The sequence below is a fragment of the Tamandua tetradactyla genome, chromosome 16 (genome assembly GCF_023851605.1).
Source record: "Tamandua tetradactyla isolate mTamTet1 chromosome 16, mTamTet1.pri, whole genome shotgun sequence".
Taxonomy (NCBI): Eukaryota; Metazoa; Chordata; class Mammalia; order Pilosa; family Myrmecophagidae; genus Tamandua; species Tamandua tetradactyla.
The window spans coordinates 82,280,787-82,296,265 of NC_135342.1; the positions used below are offsets into that span (position 1 = coordinate 82,280,787).

General features: G+C 59.4%; 1 long non-coding RNA gene across 1 annotated transcript; it reads right to left on the reverse strand.

Annotated features, from left to right (window-relative positions):
* Positions 1 to 6,628: 6,628 nt before the first annotated feature.
* Positions 6,629 to 8,393, reverse strand: LOC143659891 (uncharacterized). The gene is made up of 3 exons (XR_013163802.1): positions 8,325 to 8,393; positions 7,460 to 7,577; positions 6,629 to 6,720 (listed from the first exon to the last, which is right to left on the reverse strand). It is a non-coding gene; the product is annotated as an uncharacterized LOC143659891 (long non-coding RNA).
* Between the last annotated feature and the right edge of the window lie 7,086 nt (positions 8,394 to 15,479).

Consider the following 15,479-nt stretch of genomic DNA (forward strand, 5'->3'; position numbering starts at 1 on the left):
TCAAAGCGCGTTAATAAATAGAAACCTGGAATGGGTTGAGGGGCATGGGGTGGGGACAGGGACGTAGGTCAGAGATATGGCCAGTCCAGCTGCCCGGGTGGAAAGGCCTGGCCTGGTGGGCCTCCCTGGGACTGTCTTAAGAGTCCCACTTATCTGTGACCTTCTGGAATGTCTGGGCAGCCAGATGTGAGCGAGCAGGAAGGCTGCGCAAGTGTTAACCTGCAGTGTACCCGCTCACTTAGTGGCTTGGGGAGCCTAGAACGAGAGCTCTCCACTCTGAGAGTGCAGATCACCAGGAGATGCTGAATTTACCCAGCACTTTTTAGGCGCCGGGCACTGCGGATGCAACATGATGCTCAGCAGGGCAGGCACTGTGCCCTTGGCTCTTTCGTGCGGGCAGAAGCGGGGCCCAGCCGGGTCACCTTGTCTGACCAGTAAGTGGTCAGCCCCTGAACTCATACAGCACTTTTAATCCTTCTGCTTTGGGATTTATTTACCTCCAGACTCTCAGACTTCCACTTCTCAAATCCGCAGGGCAGAGGCTAAGGCTCCACCACCTCCAGGCATATTCCACCATGGGGCACAGGTGAGTGGCTTTGGGGTGAAGCCATTGTCGGGTCTGGCTCCCCAGACACCTGCGGTGCGAGCTCCGTGCCAGCTCTGGGATTACCCTGAGCAGACAGTGCCGAAGGTGGCCCTGAGAAACCAAGAGCAACACGGGGCCGAGGGGACTGGGTGTGGGGAGCTGGGCGGGTCCAAATAGGCTCCCCTGGGGCAGCGGCTCGACCTGTGGGCAGAGGGTGAGGCAGAGGGAACAGCAGGTGCACAGAAAGGCCCTCGGGCAGCTGGTGGAACCCTTGGTGCCACTTGGTGCCGCTGGGCTGCCATGCCCAGGAAGCTGCTGAGTAAGCAGGAGGGGGACAGCGCCGGGGGTGCCCTTTTGGGACCCTAGTGCCTGGGCTATTAAGCCACCACTATTGCGCACCACTTCCTTTCCATGATAATGTTCTAGGTCTCCTTGCGAATTTGCTTTATTTTGTGTGTTTCAAACTTTCCTATGCAGGTTGAACCAAGCCCTAAACCAGGACCCCGAAGTGCAGGACTCAACTCTTAGCACAGCGCGCCACCTGCTGGTGGCGTCGAGAAGGAGCCTCTTGTTTTCAATAGGGGTGGAATCTCGCCAGGGGCGTGTGCGAGATGGTCTCCTTTCTCCTCCTGGGTGCTGGCGGGCAGAGGAGCAGAGGGGCAGACCGGGAATGTTTATCAGATAAGGCTAGCAGTGTGTCGTCCCACGTCTAGGAGTTCCGTCTGGGCAGAGAAGGCTAGGTGCTGTGTTTGGCCCGCTGGGTTGTCTGGACGCCCTTTCGGTGTTGGGAAAGAACAGACAGCGGCTTTGCTTTGGTTAAACTCTACTGTAGCCACGTGGTCAAAAGCCATGCAGCCATCGAAAGCCAGGCCGGGTGAGTAGGATGTGAGTGTGCTCGTGAGGCTTTCAGGAGTGAAGCCAGGGGGCCTGGCCTTCTCGGGGCCCCTCTGGGGGCTCTGGGGTGCTCTGCTTGGGGTGGGCCCCAGGTCAGGGAACTGCCTCGCACGATGGTGGGGCCAGCAAGTCCAGTCCGTGGGCAGGCCAGCAGGCTGCAAACAGGGAGTACAAGCTATGGTCTGGAGCCGAAGTTCTTCTTTCTGGAACCCCCAGTTCTTTGCTGTTAAGGCCTGGAACTGATGGGATGAACCTCTCCCCTATGGAGGAGGGTCATCTCCTTAACTCAGGGTCATTAGACTGTCGGTGCTGAGCCCGGCTACAAAACACCTTCCTGGCGACTTCTGGGCCCATGTCAGACCCAAAAACCTGGCCAAGCTGACCAGAAAATTAACCAGCACGGGGGGTTACATACATTCGTTTTCTTCCTTCTATTTCTCTGTCGTTTCTGACCTTTCTGCAACGAGTATATACTCCTTTTACATTGTTATTCTTTTAAAAAATCCTTCACGAATCCCTGAAGTTGAAAGAAAATGTTGTCACGTAGCCAGGAAGAGTCTCCCGGTCCTGCCTCCTTCTAACCACCCCCGTGTGTCACTCGGGCGCTGCCAGCCCTTGCTGAAGGCAGGATTCTTCTGTAAGGGCTGCCCTCCCGCTCCTTCGGCTCTGTCTCTGACTGCTGTTCCTGATTTTTTTTTTGCCTTGGGAAGGAGAAAGTTTGGTGCCCTAAATCAGAATGAGTTGAACGGTCTTATAACCCTTTTATCAACAGGAGTGGAGTCGGTGTCTTTTACAAGTATTCCAAGCAAAGCCATTTTACTTTGCTTTAGGCAACCCAAGTAGTTTTCTTGAAGCAAAAACCTGTAGTTTCTCTAGATGGAGTCATGCAAACCTATGATACATAAATGTAGAGCACCTCTGTTCCAGTTTGCTAGCTGCTGAAATGCAGTATACCAGAAACGGAATGGCTTTCAAAAGGGGAAATTTAATAAGTTGCTAGTTTACAGTACTAAGGCCGAGAAAATGTCCAATTAAAACAAGTCTTTAGAAATGTCCAATCTAAGGCATCCAGGGAAAGATACCTTGGTTCAGGAAGGCCGATGAAGGTCAGGGTTTCTCTCTCAAGTGAGAAGGCACATGGTGAACACAGTCAGGGCTTCTTTCTCAACTGGAAGGGCACATGGCAAACACAGCATCATCTGCTAGCTTTCTCTCCTGGCTTCCGGTTTCATGAAGCTCCCCGGGAGGCATTTTCCTTCTTCATCTCCAAAGGTCACTGGCTGGTGGACTCTCTGCTTCTCGTGGCTATGTCATTCTGCTCTGCTCTCTCTGAATCTCTTTCATTCTCCAAAATGTTTCCTCTTTTTAAATCTCCAGAAAATAATCAAGACCCGTCCGAATGGGTGGAGACATGTCATCACCTAATCCAGTTTAACAACCACTCTTGATTAAATCACACCTCCAGGGAGATGATCTAATTACAGTTTCAAACATGTAATACTGAATAAGGATTAGAAGAAACGGCTGCCTTTACAAAATGGGATTAGGATTAAAACAAGACTTTTCTCGGGTACACACATCCTTTCAAACCAGCACAGCCTGCCTGCCTTGCTTGGCTGTCGGCTGCCCCTGCCATGAAGAATTGAAAATGCCCGTGGGGTGCACTTAACTCCTGATTTGCCCTTGGCCCCGAGTTGACTCATCAGCAGCTCGGCTTTTAAGGCTGGCCCAGTCTTCGGCACTCCATTATATGCATGCAGAGCTGCCAGTGGCCTGGGCTGGACGAGCTCTAGCAGCTTGACTGTGACTCAATCTCTGTGCCTCAGTTTCCTCACCTGTAAAAAGGGGGCAAGCTACACGACTTTCTTCTTGGGGTTGCTTGAGGCTTATATGAGTTCAGGCGTCTTCATCCAGCAGTCCCAGACCAGAGAGGTTAGCTGGTTAACCACTCCAACTGGGTTACTTGTTATCGCTGGTCTGTCTCATTTCAAGCAACCGCAGTGTATTACCAAGGCAGCAGAAGGGTGGACAGGAGGAAACTGGAAAGTTCTTTGTCTTCTATTTAGAGATCAAGAGATGCCATTTTAGTCACTCCGCAGAGCACAAGTGTGATAACCTGGGCACTGCCGCCCCGCTGGACCCCCAGTCGTCTTTTGATTTCATTCTTTTCTCAGGGTAAAAAACAAGAATTTGATAAATGCTGCTCTGGCCTCCGGTGAGCCCCCCACCCCCACCCCACCCCTGCTGTTCTATTTGTCCTCTGACATCTGGAGAATGTTTGTGTTCTTTTACATAGCAAATGCTCTTTGTTCTTTGGGAGGTACATTTTAAAAGCTGTGCTTTTATTATGCTCCGCTGTTAGCTTTTCCTGTCTGCAGGCTTGAAAGGTGGGCCTGCCCCGGCCGCATCACAATGAGCCGGTTCGGGCGGCTCCGGCAGACCTCGTGCTGTGCTCGGTGGGCCCCGCCTTCCAGGTGCTCGAGGTACCCCGCCCGCAGCACAGAAGGCAAATCCGAGGCTGCTGGGTGGGCTGGGGAGATAAGGCCCCAGGAGGCTGCGAAGGGCCCCGTTGGCTCTGGACCCGGGGCTGGGGTGGGGGGGCTTTCATGAGTCCCCCCGCCGTGTCCCCTTCCCCGGTGCCGCCTGCACCTGCGAGCGCGTGGCGTGTCCTAGCCGAGGGCAGTGGCCCGGGGTCCAGTCCCTGGCGGGCCTCACTGTCCTCGTAGGGGAGGGGCATGCAGCATCCTAGGGCAGCAGCCTTTCAGCCCCGTTCGCCCTGTCGGGGTACAGGGTTGTGTGGGGTGGGGTGGGAGCGGGTCCTCAGCTGCTGTGAACTCCTCAGCCCTGAGAATTTCTGGGTGACGGTTAGGAGCAACCCTGGAGGTGATAGATCATCGCTGGGTTTTAGAAATATGACTTTGCCTGCTGTCCAGGCTCTGGGCTCGAGACTGGCCGCTGAGCCTCGGACCTGCTCCTGCCCGCAGTGTCGCAGAAGGGGGCACTGCTGTGGGAAACGCCTGGAGGCAGGAGCGGGGGACCCTGGCTGGAGGTGCAGGGCCCCCGCAGTGGCCACATCCTCCATGCGATGGACTTGATAATCGAAAGGAACCGACCTCTGGTAGACGTTGCCACCCAGGGAAAGAAGAAAGACACCAGCAGCTACATTTCGTAGGGTTCTCTTTATATGCAAACCCAGAAAAGGCAAATCTGTAGAGACAGGAAGCGGACGGGGGTAGGACTGGGGGCTGGGGGCAGGGAAGCGACTGTAGTTGGGGGGTGTTTCTTTTAGGGCTGATGAAAATGTCCTGGGGTCTTGGAAGCAGAAGGAGGTGGCGCCTGCATGACCCAGCGAAGGCGGGAAGTGCTGCCAAATTGCACACTCTGGAACGTTGGTGGTTGATGTTGTGTGGCTTTTACCTCAATAAAAATTACAAGAACAAAAGGGGATTCAAGGCTGGAGCCCATGGCCCTGGGTTAAAACCGCCTCTCTGCACTTCCTGGTGAGGGCGCCTCCGTTTCCTCTGCCTAAGCCGCTGCCCAGGCTTCCCCTCTGCCCTTTTCTGGCGGGGCTGAGGCTAGGAAGCGCACGAGGAGGGGCAGCTGAGGCTGGAGGCCGGGCGGCCGGGGCCCACTGCACCTTCCCTCGGGTGTGGCCGCTCCTCGGTGGGACGCCCCGCGGGCCCCTGGGGACTGCACCCACCCGCTCCTGCCCGTCAGCCCCCTCCGGCGCTGGGTGCAAGGGGCTCCCCCGAGGGTTGGCACCAAAGGGCTGAAGGAAGAAGCCGGAGAGCTGTGTGGCAGAGCCTGTGGACACAGCCCCGGTCCCCGCCTGCCCACCCTGCCTCATGCCCCGCCCCTCGGGGTCTCCCTCCAGCCTGAGGGGTGGTCTCAGGGACGGGAGCCCTGCTGAGTGCCCCCCACCGGTGATTCCCAAACCAGGCCAAACCAGGCGTGAGACGGTCGTCAGAGCGTGAGCCTCTCCAGGCCTCGGACCATCCCACTTCTCGCTGCGCCATTGTGCGGGAGATGCTCGCGCGTGACCCTCTGGGCCAGCTGGCTCCGCACGCGCCAGGGACACGGTGGCCTTTCCCGTGAGCCCCTGAGACGGTGAGAATCCACCCAAGAGCAGCTGGGGCTACAGCTCCTGGCTAGAGGCGGAGTGAGAGCAAATGCAGTCTCATTGCCGAGAGGCCAGAGCCAGCAACGCGGGTTGCCCGGTCGCCCATGAAGGCTTGCAGGGGGCCATGGCTTGGTGCCCCCCCCGGGCTGTCGGTGTCCCCCCAGCCATGAGCTGCCCCCCTCTGGCCGGCTTGCACCTCGTCTCTGCCTCTATGGCCCAGGGTCAGAGGTGGGAAGGACAGAACGATGGGGCAGCCGAGGAAGTGACCTCTGGCCTACCAGTCATGGCCACTCATCCTGTTCTGCGTTGACATGGACAGTGGGTGGGGAAGGGCTCGGCCACATGACCCCACGGCACACGGCCCCGGGGCATGTGCTGACGGACACCCTGCCCCCATGGCTGAACCCCCATTTCGTGGTATTACATGTGCCACCCCCCGTGACCCCGTGTGTCCAGCCCTGGTCCTCCCGAGACCCCCAGGCTGCCACCTGCTCATTGAGTGGGATTCTCCCCGCCCCCTCGTGGCAGGGCGGTGCCGAGACAGCTGTGCTGTTGCGTTTCACCCTCTTTCTATTACAAGGATGAGTGGAGAACGGAAAATGAAAAAGCGGATGAGAATGTGACCAAAAGAGTAGGCTTGAGACAATACGATGGAAACAAGCAAAGGACGGCGGCCCTTTGGCCTTGACCAGAGTTCTCCATTTCTCCCCGGGCCTTTCCCGCCCGCAGCTCTCGCCTTGCAGTTGCTCAGCGCAAGCCCCTGGGTCTTCCCCGGCTCCCGGCTGCGCCCACCCCACGGCCCGTCCGCTGTGTGTTCATGAACGACACAGGTGGGGAGAAGAACACGGGGTGCTGCTCCCTGGCTGGGGCCACCAGGCCCCAAATGTACGCTGTCTGACTTGGACATCCCTGTGTGGGCTTCTGTGTTCCCGGACCGGGAGCACTGACCTGGAGCACGGGCCTGGAGCACGGGCCTGGAGCACTGACCGGGAGCACGGGCCTGGAGCACTGACCGGGAGCACAGACCGGGAGCACGGGCCTGGAGCACGCAGGCTGGGCCTTGTCGGAACTTCCAGAGTCTAGTAAAGGGGTCAGCAGGCTCCACTCCACAGCAGCTCACCTGGCTCAGAAATATTTAAACAAAACAAAACAAAAAAACACAGCCTTAATCTTCAATAACAGCGAATCTTCAGATACCAGCCAGCAAATGTTACCTTCAGCGTGAGAACAGCAGGCCTTTTTTTGCCCTGTTGACACAGATTTTCACATTGGCACGCCCACGGCTTGGCCTCGCGTGCACCATTTGAGTCTCACACGGGCCTTCCCCACGTGGGTGCTGGGGACACTTGTGCCACTCCTGGTCCTCTGCTGCTGGCGCCCGGAGCTGCCCGCCGCCCGGCCGTGGGCACGGTGGACGTGCGGACAGGCTGGGACCAGGTGAGGGACGGCGCCCCAGCTGGGAAGCTAGTCCAGAGCCGAGAGGCCCGCCGTGCATTTCAGAAAACCCATCAGAGACGTCCAGGCCCTGCCTGGCGCTGCCAATGTGAAATTGACCCAGCTGGCGTTGGGGGAGCAGGGCACTACGGTCAGGGGAGGTGGCTGAGGAAGAGGCACTAAGCAGAAGCCAGGGATAAAGAGCTGGAGACCTGGGTTCATTTCCTGGTGCCTGCCCATGCAGAAAAAAAAATAAATAAAGAGCCAGTTGTGCAAATCGCTGCGGGGAAGGTGCTGCAGCCGCGAGCGCACGCCCAGGGCCCAGGGAGTGTGCGTTGGGGGTGGGGGGGGGGTGGGTGAGTCAGACCGGGGCGGCCGGGAAGATACCCGAGCCTTGGTTCTGAACAGGGAAGCGAGGTGCTCACCTTTGCCTTTCTCCGAAAAGCCTCCACTGATCCGGGAAGGATGGATGGGGGTGGGGAGCGGTCGGAAGGGCGGCAGGGAAGGAGAAGGCCAAGGAATTACGGAAGGGGCAGCCGCAGCCTGGGCAGCAGGAGGTGGAGAGAAGGGGTGGCTGGAGGAGGGTCTCCAAGGGGGCTGCCCAGGCGGCTTTAGCCACAGGGTGGCCATTTCCTGCAGCAGGGTGAGGGTGCTGGGCACCGAGCTGGGTCTGGAGCCAAGTGCAGGGGGGCCACCGAGTCCCACCATGACGTGCGCCAGGTGCCCGGGTCCTGAGGTCCCAGGAGGCCCCCCAGCTGCACCCCCCAAGACGGGAGGGACAGGGGAGGGTGGGGGGATTCAGGAGGGGGCGGGGCGGGGGCCTGCCAGGCCCACGGTGGGGTGGGGGTGGGCGGCCACCTGGGGCCCTGGGTTGGGAAGGGCGGAAGTCCAGCTGGAAGGGAATGTGCACGGGGAGAGGGTGGAGAGGAGCGGCCGCGGTTTGAGAGGCGGGCAGGAGGCCAGCGTGGGGCTCTCGTGTGGCCTTGGTCAGGCGGGTGGATGGACTCACCACACAGACCTGGCCTTGGCCAGTCGCCTGTCACGGAGGCAACCCTGCACGGTGGATGGGCTGGGGCTTGCCCGTCTGCGGCCTGGCCCCTGATTGGAGACCTGCCAGCCCCTGAGGTGGGCGAGCCCCTGGCCTGGAAGAACCCTTTCAGCATGAGTGCGCCCGCGGGCAGGTGCCCTGCGGTGCCCTATTGGCTGGTTCCTGGGCAACCTAATGAGGACAGCTGGGCTTTCGGGGCTCCAGCGCTGGGGGTGGGGTGGGGTAGGCAGGGGGCCACTCACCCCAGCACGCCCCAGGACCAGGAGGAAGAGGGAGGAACGGAACGGCGGCTGCTGTTGGCGCATTGCGCTTCCCACACGTTTGTGTTTTCACAAAAAAAAAGAAACATGAAAGCAAGGGGAGGAGGCCTTGAACTTCAAAAGTTTGACCACAATACAATCGTGAGCCACTGTCCTGCACAAGGAGAGTCTCGTCTCCGGACGCACAGCTCAGACCTGGACAGTGGCCACCATTATCCCGGGGAGTGGGGTGGGGGGACAGGGGGCTCCGTTGGTTTATTTATTTATTTTTGTACTGTTGTTTTGAGGCCTGAAATCAAGGTCTTTTCCTCTTGGCATGATTTCATAGCAGTGTGTCCAGGCTTGGTCCAGTTTGCAGGAGTATGCAGTGTCCTGGGAGTATCTTGGTGTCTCAGGAGTATGCAGTGTCCTGGGAGTATCTTGGTGTCTCAGGAGTATGCAGTGTCCTGGGAGTATCTTGGTGACTCAGGTGTATCTCCGTGTGACAATGACGCTCGTTCCCCCCGCCAAGGGCCCATAAGCAGCCCCTGGACGTAGGGACCTTTCTCTGTCCTGAAGGTGATGGCTGTTTGAGGCCAGCCCACCTGGGGGCTGCAGGGCCCCTCCCACTTGCCCAGACTTGAAGAACCCATCTCTGCGAACTGGTTTTCTTCACTGCGTTAGGGAGTACCGCTCAAGGGTGAAAATGGAAAACAGAAGCTTGATGGATCTAGCCTGGAGAGGGGAGCGATCATTCCAGAAGGTGGGAGAGAAGAGGCGAGGAAGGGTTGGCTTTGGGGCGTGCTGGGCTGTGGGCAGAATGGGGGAGGGGAGCCCAAGGAGCAGTCTTCTTCTGGTTCTGAAGGAGCTGCCTCCACTCAGCTCAGGGAAGAATTAAATTGCCTGTCCCTTCTTTTGGGGTGCGGCTCTGGGGCCCCAGGTCTTTTAGTCCTGGCCTGAGGTTGTGCGAACTGTCAGATTTCCATGGAGAAAATCGTCCTGTCCTCTGAGGCTGGAGACGGAGCGCAGAGGTGGGGGTCAGTCCTGGGGCCCTCTGTGTCCTGTGTGCCACCAGCCCTCACCCTGCAGTCCTTTCTCCAGACAGCACCCAGGGGCTCCCTAAAACCCCCTGCAATGTGCCCGGGGCAGGGCTGGCCCAATGGCCTGTGCACACACACACACGCACACACACCCCTTCCTGCACCACGCCTCATCGTTGCACCCACTTCTTCAAGCGTCATACCTAACATGTTTGATTTTTAAAGCATAATTCTCACACAGGTTAGATGGCGAACCTGTGCCCGAGTTTGATGTAAGCCGGGGTGAAGGGCCCAGGGTCGGTGGTGGCGGGTCAGAAGGAAATAGGAGAAACCTGGATTCCGGAACGGGCGGCAGTCATGTTGGTTGATGGCCCAAGTGTAGCGGAAACAGCTCGGGGTAAGCTCTCTGCGTGACAAGAAGCAAATCCTTGGCCGTCTCAGGTCTCCCTGGCCGCGAGCCGCCCAACCCAACACAGCTACCTTGTCTCGGGGAGTCTCGCCCCCTAGAGCCCTGCCTGTGGCAGGAAGTGAAAAGGTCAGCACGACTCGTGGGCGAAATCTCATTACCAGACCCGGGCGGGCGGGGCGGCAGTGGCCTGGGCCTTCCGCTGGGTGATGGGGAGAGGACACCCCGACTTTCCTGGGTGATGGGGAGAGGACACCCGACTTTCCTGGGTGATGGGGAGAGGACACCCCAACTTTCCTGGGTGATGTGGAGAGGACACCGACTTTCCTGGGTGACGGGAGAGGACACCCCCAACTTTCCTAGGTGATGGGAGAAGACACCCCTGACTTTCAGGTGACGGGAGATGACACCCCGTCTTTCATAAAAGGGCCCAAACGATTGAACAGATAATTCAAAGCAGAGGTTATAAAAGCGGTTTCAGAGCCATCTGGGTTTATCCTTAGCTCTCGGAGATTAGCGAGAACAAAACCCCTTTCTTCCACAATCAGAGTAGGCTGTGCTGAGGGTGGAGGGCTTGGAACCGTCCTGCCCACCTCTTGGCGTGACCCTGTGATGGGCGGGTCTTGCCCCAGCCCCAGCCCCCTTCCCCGGCCTGAGGGCGCTTGGGGCCGCAGTCCCTCCTGGGATGACACAGCTGCGTTGAGGGCAGCCGGGACGGACGCCTCCTGGGAGTGTGAGGCTCAGGACGTCCCCTCTGTGCATGGTTGCAGCTCGTTTTCTTTTATTTAATGACACAAACTAGAGAGGGCAAGACAAAGTGCTGCGAAGGCGAGGAGCTGGCGCGGGGCTGAGCGGCGCTTTGCCTCCCTGCTCTGCCACTTCCTGGGCAGGTTCCCTGCCTGGCGTCGTGCCTCGGTTTCCCCCATAGGACCTCCCCGACCTTGTTGGAGCGATTAGGTGAGATGGCCGTGACACTTAGCACCCCCCACAGACCAGCTGCTCCCCCTGAGCTTGTCACAGACGCGGCTGCCTGGCCTTCCCCACGAGCTCTGGGGGGAGGTGGGACCCCATGCAGCCCCACCCCTGTGAGGCTGAGCACTGCCCTGGCACCTGGAGCCCAGCTCGGGGGGCTCACCGGTGGGCAGAGTCATGTCCCCTCCGGAAACTTCCGGAACTTTGACCTAAGTCCCTTGAGTCAACTGCCCTCATCTCACGTCACCGCTGCACGCAACCGTCTTCTAAGAGCCCACGTGTCATTTATTTTAAACCATTTTTGTTGACAGCGCATGACTGCAGAGTGGGTTTCCCTTGGGGCGCCGTCTGGGGGTAGGGTGCGCCCGAGGGCGGGGCAGGGAGGGGCTGCCCTCCGGACCTCCGCACCCACGCGGGTGAAGCCCCTGGCGAGCCCCCTGCCCCTTCAGGGCTCCTGGCAACCCCCATGTCCCGCGGCATCCCTCTGCCTGGGGGCGGGGGCTGCCCCCCGGGTGGCTCAGTGACCTTGTCTGTGGGAGCTCGGGCACCGCAGCTGAGGGTGATGCATCCGGACGGGGTGAGAGGCGCGTGGGCGAGAGGCGCTCGTCTCCATCACGTCCACCAAGGCCCCGGCTGAGACGGGCCAAGGCCGCGGCATCCCCAGCGCACTGTCACGGCGCCACACACCCCAAGTAGAGCTGCGTGTCTGACGGCTGGACAGCGCCGTTTCCTTCGCGGCCCGAGGGGTGGCTCACCCGTGCCCTGGCCCCTTGGCCTCTCGGACTCTCGGGCCCCTGACCACCGTGGTCAGGTCCGGGCGTGCACCAAGGGGGTTGGCCGAGCCCGCCAGAGGGACCCAGGGCCCCCCCGGGGAGCCGCGCATGTGACCGCACGTGGCAGAAGCTGTGGCGGGGGTGAAGGCGAGAAGGCCCCGGAGGAGGGGACATGGCCGGGCCGCAGACCTGGGGCTGCGAGCAGGGGACGGCGGGATGCACCCTGCAGAGGGGAGGCCGGGGCCCAGCGGTGGGCACCCGGGGGTGTGGAGGGCTGCGCCCCAGCATGTCCCGCCGCCCCAGCCCCGGGAGCCAAGCATCACCGCGCCCCAACCCGGGGAGAACACTGCTGTGGGTGCCTAAAGCGCCCCCGTGGCCACGTGGCCCTGCAGCCGAGGAGCCCCACTCCCCAGACACGCGAGGGCGGCCATGGCTCCCCAAACAACAAGGACTATTTTGGGTCCAAACCAAACGTGAAGGCCTGTCCTTCCCCTCGGACGCCGGCCCTGCCCAGCACAACTGTCCGCCTGCCTAGAACCCACGCCTCCTCTCGCCCCTGTCCCCAGGAGGACCTCTGTGGTCTTTGGGCATCGACCTGAAAGCCCGTGGAACTGCATCTGGACAACGCATTGTCACATGGCAGGGGTGGGAGCACAGGGGCGCATTTTCCGGAAAGGGCAAGTGAGCAGCTCAGAGTGGCCTCCACACCGTAGCTCCCGGACACCGGGTGGCCCGAGCCAGCCTTGTCGACATGGTGCGGAGCTCTGTGATTGGACAAAAAAGTACATTTCTGCCAAAATAAACCACTTCTATCACATAGGTTCTTTCCTTTGACTTTAGGAGCTATTTTCTGGGCTCTAACAGGTCTATTTGCTCTTTACCTCCCCAAATGAAAGAGTTTAACACTCCATCGCAGGGTGTTCAGATGTCACACCTCTAGCCGTTCCACGTGTGATGGTCAGCCGCTTGCAGAGTCGGGCAGCTCCCTGCAGGTGTCTGTCTTTCCCTGACAAACACGACCCTGTCTTATTAGCTGGGTAAGCCTTTTGCTTTTATTCTTCAAAATTATCTTGGCTATTTTTGTTCATACAAACCCAGAATCAGGTTTTCAATTTAAACTCACACATACACACCCCTAATGGAATTTTTACTGGAATTGCATCAAATGTATAGCTGATTTTGAGGAGAAATGATATCTTATAATAGCAATTGTGCCAATCTATGAACATGGTATAGCGTCCCACTTATTTAAATCTCTACTTTTCTTGGCCATGTTTGGTAGCTTTTGGTTCAGAAGCCTTGTGTAACTCCTGTTAAATTGATACACACAATTTTTATTGCTGATGCTATTGTAACTGACATCCTTTAAAATTTTTTCACTTGTTTTTTGCTTGTACATAGAAATGCAAATGATGTTTTGTGCATTGACCTTGTATCCAGTGACTTGCTAAGCTCACTTTTTAACTCTCGTACTTTGTCTGTAGATGTTTTTTAGCTTTCTGTGTGCTTGATCACGTCCTGCTGTTGTTTACAGGTACTGTGTGCCCCCGCGTGCCACGTATGGCGGTGGGTGTAGGTGGGCCTGGGGCACGCCCCTGCGGCGTGCGGCTCTGGACAGAGGCCCCAGCTGCAGAGGAGAAGGGCGCAGGAGGACTCGCTGGGTGGAATGATGCTGGGGTGGCGTGGCTGGAGGGGAGCAGCCTGTGGGAATCCCAAGGCATGCCCCAGAGTTCCGCTGCCCTGGAGACCCACGAGGCCCTCTGCCCTCTGGCCACCCCTTCCCCGCGCCAAGGGCCGCAGGGTTAGACGCTGTGGCTGGCAGGATAGTGCCCCCCAGAGACGCCCACAGCCCGGTCCTGGTGCCCGTGTGCTGGGGATCCACGTGGCAGGAAGGACTCTGAGGAAGTGATGGCCTTCAGGCCACTGCATCCAGGCACCCAAGGTGGGAGGTGGCCGCGTCTCCACCCGCAGACCCGGGCGCAGAGCAGACGGGACGGGCCTGGAGCCCAGGAATGGGGCAAGGCGGGGAGATGCCCCAGCGCCTCTGGGAGCTCTGCCATGCCTCGCCTCGGTCTAGCTCCTGAGGTCCCCGCTGGCCCCCAGAACCGCCCGATGATGAGTTTGGGCTGTTTCAAGCCTCTAGGTTTGTGAACTCTGTTCCTGCACCCATAGGAGACCCAAAGGAGACCATAATGTCTGCGCAAAAAGGGAGCACACGTGAGGTGGGTGAGCGAGGACTTCCAGAGGTGTCCAGATTAAATTCCACTTCCTGCTTTGCTTCAAGAACTGCCATTATTGCATCCACAATATCCTACTTCACCAGCTGAGGGGATACATAAGGTCATTTACTTCTTAAACTATCAAGGTTCAAAGCTTTGACTGAAGCCTCTGTTGATTTTCCCTCCCCAGGGGCCCATCAGCCAATCTCAGACCCAGGGAGAGTCAGGCCCTCTCCCGGCCCCTCGCGGGCTGCCTGCAGCCCTGGGTGCCTCTTGGCATTGCTCAGAGGCAGAGCCCAATCCCAGTGTCCCCTCCTGCTGGCCAGACATGTGGCCCTGGACCCGCCTCCCACTGGGTTGTGCTGACCGATGCTGACCTGTGCCCGGCTCTCCAGCAGCCACCTCCAGCTAAACTCACATGTGCAGTATTGTCCCCGAATCCATTCACGCATCCACGCGGCCAGCTCGGGAGGGGCATCCAGCCCTGCCCCCAGGACCCTGGCCTTGGCCTTAGACCTTGGCCAGCTGGCCTGGTGGTGAAGGGCCTCTGGGGCCTGCGGTGCCCTTTCCTACCAGCAAAGCTCACACTCCCTAAGTGCCCGGCCAGCCGTCCTGTCCTTCCAGGGCAACGGACACCCACTGGCCTGAAAGGAGCACAACGGGGGGCCACGTGGGCGCCTTCTCAGAACACAGAGCCTCCCGGGGGCTCCCTTTCTGTAAACAGCTGCCGGAGGCTGCTCCAGCCAGAACCCGGAAAACCAGGCCTGCCTGTCCCCAACTCAGGGCAGGAGTGCCCGCGACTCCGGGCACGGGCGGGAGGCGAGGGCAGCCCGCTGGTCCCTGCTCTGCCCGCTCCCGGGCGAGGTGCCGCTTCCTTCCTGCAGCCTCACACCGCAGGCCGGAGAGGGCGGCCGGAGGGCTTCCAGGTGGCAGCAGAGGCTGCGACTGCATGGGAAACAAGTGAGATGTCACTGTGATGTGGGAAGTCCTTAGGAAAGAGCTGACTGCAGGCAGTGGAAGCCCCTTTCCCCCGGGGCCCGACGCCTGCACGTGCTGAAGACGGGACAGACATCCCGCACCTGATGGGTTATCGAGACTTCGTCGACTTGGAGCAGGACGTGAAATCCATCTGCAGTCTGGAAGCCTCACAGACGGGTGGGTACCGGCTGAGAGCCCCCCAGGGATGCCGGCCCACCACAGTTCTCCCAGGCTCAGAGGGTCCGACCCCACCCCGTCTGGACAGCTGGAAGATTTCTCCAGGGGGGTCCCGAGCCAGAGGCCCCAGGTTCCACCTGTTTATGCTGTTGAGACAAGCAGAAAATAACCCTTCCTGCGACTCGTTTGGGGTTGAGAACCGCTGTCACATTCGCCTTTAATGACCGTAAGAGGGAAGCTTGGGGGGAGCCCCTGTTCCAGGGCACCCCCTGGGTGCTTCCACACGTGATCTCACCCCTGGAGCCGAGGGAACTGGCCCAGGAGCCCCCACCCTGGCCAAGAAGGGCCCTCCCTCCCAGAACTGGAGGCGCTAAGCTCCGGCTCTGTGCTGCCTGGGCTCCTGGGTGCCACAGGGCGAGGAAGGCCAAGCCTGGCACATGGGAGGGCAGGCAGGACGCTGGACGCTGAGAGTGCCGGGCATGACCCTGAGGCCCAGCTGGCGAGCTTGGCCACCGGACCCACGCGCTCCTGCCTCGGGCCCACGAGATAACCCCGCACCCCAGGATAAAGTTCCCCATGGTGCTGACGCTTCT